General features: G+C 37.2%; 1 long non-coding RNA gene across 1 annotated transcript; it reads right to left on the bottom strand.

Annotated features, from left to right (window-relative positions):
• Window positions 1-1,850: 1,850 nt before the first annotated feature.
• Window positions 1,851-4,311, bottom strand: LOC104868011. The gene is made up of 3 exons (XR_781937.2): window positions 4,174-4,311; window positions 3,985-4,035; window positions 1,851-2,467 (listed from the first exon to the last, which is right to left on the bottom strand). It is a non-coding gene; the product is annotated as an uncharacterized LOC104868011 (long non-coding RNA).
• Between the last annotated feature and the right edge of the window lie 756 nt (window positions 4,312-5,067).

Raw genomic sequence — 5,067 nt, 5'->3', positions numbered from 1 at the left:
CCAAGTCCAATACCTTTTCTGAAACCCAAGGCAAATGGTTGGCTGTGAGCTCCTGCAAACATCAAAAAGAAAGGCAAATACTTCCAACATACATTGGAACAGGGTAAATATTCCCATTCCAAAAGGGAGAAATAGGGAACTGGAAAAGGACTGGACCAGAGCAGTACTGAAAATTGAGCAGGGCAAACATTAAGTCCTGTGGCTCCATATCCAGTACCCAGGGAAGGTTATAGTGCGATGTGAACTCACAAGGGCTGATTCATATGGCATGGCAGATTACGGCCTGATTGGCCTCCTTCCTGGACCAGTTACACTTGCTGCCCGCAGTTCTCCACATTTGGCATCTCCAATGTTTCCACTGTTCCTTCAACGTCACTCTCACGGCTTCACACAAAGCCTTCTCAGGAGAATACCGCCTAGACTTCTAGCCCTTCCTCTGGAATCTTTGTGGAAGCCTCTGTGACCATAACTCTTACATTCTTTTTATTTATTTACTTATTCATTTATTTGGCACCAGGGATCAAACTTGGGATGTTGCACCTTGCAAGGCAGGTGGCGGAACTACTGAGCTAAATCCTGGGCCCTTGGCTTGTTTTTAATGGTACTTTTTTCAACAGCCATATCCATGGCCCAACTTTGCAGGCATTTCTTTCTGGACAAACTGTAAACTTTTCAAACCATTCAGGCCTTCTGTTTGCTCCTAATTGTCACTGTAGATCTGGCTAAAAAGCAGTCAGCAATACCCATGCCACAGACTGAATGTTGAGCTGCCTTGAAATTTCCTCTGCCAGATTAGGTAGTCCACTACTTTTAATCTCAGTCTCCTGCAGTCTCAGGACTAGGGCAAAATGTAGCCAAATTTTCTGCCACAGTGTACCATATATGGCCTCCTGTCCAAAATTCAATGAAATCCTTATTTCAACTGAAATCTCCTAAGCCTGGCTTTTATTGTCCAGATTTCTCCCAGCACTCTTGCCTTCTGAGCTCTGACCATTATTATATATCAAGCATTTCTCATAGTATTATAGAGTTTCTTAGCTGGCATCTCCAAATTTTCCAAACCACTCCCATAAACGAGTTCCAAAAACTTCTAAATTACACGGTCAGGTACAGTCACAGAAACAACCCCACTCAGTAGCAATTTTCTTTCTTGATCACTTGCCTGAAACTGGGACAATATATCTAATCCCTGTAATTTAAAAGACGAGAGTATTATTTTGGTTCAGAGTGGTTTAATTTGGTTCACAGAGGTTTATTTTGGCCTCAAGACAGAAGTACCATGGCAGAAGAGCAGGGGAGAAGAAAGCTAGTCACCATGTTGTGGCCAGGAAGCAGAGGGAGAAGGAAGGAACCAGGGACAAGAATACATCCATCTAGTTACACACCCACTTACCCGTTCCATCCAACCAGACCCCAACCCCTAATACAAGACTTTCAGGGGATATTTTGGATCTAAACATGACATGAGCTACACTGATTCATATTTTACTATGCTTTTGAAATAAACTTTAAGATATTTCTTACACATACTTTCTATATTATTCAGTTAATCATTTTGTACAGAGCTTGAGCTATGCACGATCTTTCAATGGAGAATAAAATAGGATATGCTACAAAATGAAAACAGAGAACTCTGATAATATTTAGTTTTTAAATGAGCATTAAGTAAAGTCTTATATAGAAAAAAACATTTAATTAGACAATATTTTCCAATTGCTATGAAGCATTGAAATGTAGGGCTTTGATTTCAACTTAGTTTGGGAACAATGATGCTTTAAGTTATGTCTTCATTCCCTGCTTTAAAAAAAAAAAAAAAAAACGATTCTAATTTCTTAGCATCTTTTCCTTAACCTGATTTCTTTCTGAATTCCAAGGGTAGAATTGACACCAAATCTCACATGTCTTTCATAACACTTGAAAACAGTCTAGTGTTGAAATGTGATGGCTGCATTCCAAGTGCATTTTTAGAGAGGTGTTGCCTGACACTTCAGATATGTTCAGTTCTAGAATAATTCTCCCAGCAATCTGTTCATTTTTCTTTTTCTCCCTTTGTAGTGCTTCTTTTCCTTTTCAAAAGTTTGATCTGTCTCCATGGCAGCATTTTCTCTTGAAGTCACACCTTTTCCTCTCTTTTTATACTCAGTTTTTGGTTAGGCTTATTTTACCGTCCTGCTCTGCCGGGATTCTAGGCAGTCAGTCACTCTTTGGCATCATGCTCTACAAGGCAACAACCTAAACCCGACAAAGCCTGTCAACAGTTCATCCTGGCACCTTCTCAACACACTCTAGATGGCAGGAAAACTATAGAATGGTGCTTCTTTGATGTTAGTTCTGGGGACTTAGGATGTTTTCACTGAGGGCTGGTGATTATATTTTTTTTCAATCTTAGCAGTTGTCTTTGAAACCAATTTGAGGTAAATTCTATAGGCTTCAAATGAAATCTCTGGATCTCCTGTGGTGAAGGGAGCTAGAAACAAGAAAGAAACAGTTTAGTTTGTATGTAAGATTTGGAGGATGGTAACATATTGACATACACCACATACACTGCGATAGGTGAGTAATTAAAAGGAGTTGTCTTTGTCAAAAGTATATATAAAAGGTAAGGCATACAAGTATAGCTATCCAATGTGGTCAGAATCATGAAGAAAATATTTATCTAGATTCAAAAATTTGAGGAGATATGGTAAACTTCAAACCAAAATTATGATAACAGAATTGAAATAGGAATTTCAATTAAACATATCACTTATAAGTTAAATTTTATTTTTAACCTAGTTAAAATAGCAGAAAAAAAATTCTTGTTTCTCAGTAACTAGAACATTTATTCATTAAAGTAAATCTATTTTGCTAGTCATATAAGTGAACCAAGTGAAAACTGTGCCAAAACAAGATGAGGCAGGGAGCAGCAGTGCACATCTGTAATCCCAGCATGCCAGAGGCTGAGGCAGGAGGATCATTACCAGTTTACGGCTGGACTGGGTTACATAGTGAGTGCAAGGCCAACCTGAACTACACAGCCAGACCCTATGTAAAAAAAAAAATCCAAGATGAAAATATCGATCAATGCATATATGCAGCTGACTTCTTTGCTGTCTTGACTTCTCAAATCACATGTTATATTCAGCATGCTCACCATTTTGGCAATTTCCATGTCTGTTTGATCTATTCTACTATTTGCTATCTATTTTCACAGTGAAAAGAGTAGGCAAATGTGAAAAAAAAGATGATCAGAAAAATACACTTAGAAGTGAAATTTAAAACCAAGGGTTGGCATACATATTTAATCACACTCTAGGAGATGGAGACAGCAGGACCCCAAGTTTGAGCCCAATCTGGGCAATTTAGCAACTTTGTGAGGCCCCGTCTCCAATCAACCAATCAATCAATCAATAAGTTATTCCCCTCTGTAAAGTATATGAAACAACCCACAGAACAATGAGAAACAATATAAACCAATCTTAATGTCCTTTTATCGTGAGGTTTTCTGCTGACAGCTCCACTGACAACTAGACTACCAATCAATATTATCAATCAATAATTACTTACTTTCTTAGTAGTTTCACAAATATTGGTTTCTAAAACATTATATGAGGAGAGTCATACTTCAAGATTGCTTTAAAGTACCAAACATGTCTTTGGCTGGAATCAAGCCAAGTAACACTAAAATATTAAGTCAATATTCTTAACAATAATGTATTCATGATCCCTGGAAAAAAATGAGTGTGCCTTGATCAAAATGTAACTACGTACTCTGACGTACCTACACTGGAGAATTACTATTTATATCTAAACAGGCATGGGGAAATCAGTAGGTATATTAGGCAACTGTCATTTTGTTCACTGAAACAGTGCCTGTTTTGCTCTGTCTATGACTTCTAAGATCTCTGAATGTTTTAGTACTGAACTGTTCTCGGCACAGATGAGTCTGGGGCCACCTTGAATATTCACCATTCATAGGCTGCCACTTTTGCTATGGGAACTCACACATGTGACTTGTTTCCATGGCAGCTCATAAATTACAGATCCCAAAGTCAGCTGCAAAGAAAAGAGAAAAAAAAAATTTTAAGACTCTTCCTTTAGTTCATGACAGTTATCCTGAATATTGCTGAAGTCTTTTCGGTTGGGTTTCAAAATTATCTCTGTCATAAGAGAGACATTGAAATTGTACTTTACCTTCATATTGGTAATTGGAACCAAGCTGTTTTCTCTTAAGCAAGAATCTAATACTAGGCTGGGGAAATAAAGAAAGCATTTTCATAAATCATGCACCAGATAACAGTCTCTTCATGAACAGTTTCAAACTGTCCTGTTATTATCTACTTTCAAATCGTTTCTGATGAGTACCAACTGCCTAAATGAAGAATCATAACTTTAAAATAAATAATATTAAAATAAGATGTGAATATTCAGATAAAGTCCGCAATTCAAATAAAAGTTAAGACCTATAATTACTTCTATTTTTAGACAAACAACAGTGAACTGTGTACTTCAGCAGCAAACACATGTTAAAGCTAAAACAATTTTTATATGGTCTTTCATAGATAGGGCAGTGGGACATGCTCATGAACTCAGCACCTACCTGTACTGTGTGTGTCTTTTTGTTTTTGCTGTAACTGGGGATCGAACTGGGGACCTTGTGCTTGCCAGGCAGCCAGCAGCACCACTGAGTTAAATCCCCAGCCCTGTATGTATCTTATTTTAATCTTCACACAGTCCTGGAAGGGAGAGGAGTCACACTCTTATTTTCCAATTGAGAAAACACAGGCTCAAGGGTCTTTGATATGATGTACAAATCAGTAAGTGAAAGAATCAGGACTCAAAAGCAGCAGTTTAAAATAGTCCATTCAACCTACAATTTTAATATTAAATGTGATATTCAGAGAAAAATTATCTCTTCACTTTTATATTTTGAAAACTAGTCTCTTCTCAAGGTAATTCACACTTTATGGTTTCTTTTTAAATACATATACTTTTCAGTAAAGAATAATATGAACAGATTCCTGCATCAGATCATCTGGCATATTACTAATCCACTTGTTTACAAAAAAAAAAAAAAAAAAAAAAGGG

This window comes from Fukomys damarensis, unplaced genomic scaffold, assembly GCF_012274545.1.
Source record: "Fukomys damarensis isolate Sample0158 unplaced genomic scaffold, DMR_v1.0_HiC HiC_scaffold_17, whole genome shotgun sequence".
Classification (NCBI taxonomy): domain Eukaryota; kingdom Metazoa; phylum Chordata; class Mammalia; order Rodentia; family Bathyergidae; genus Fukomys; species Fukomys damarensis.
This window is presented reverse-complemented; position numbering and strand designations above follow the sequence as displayed.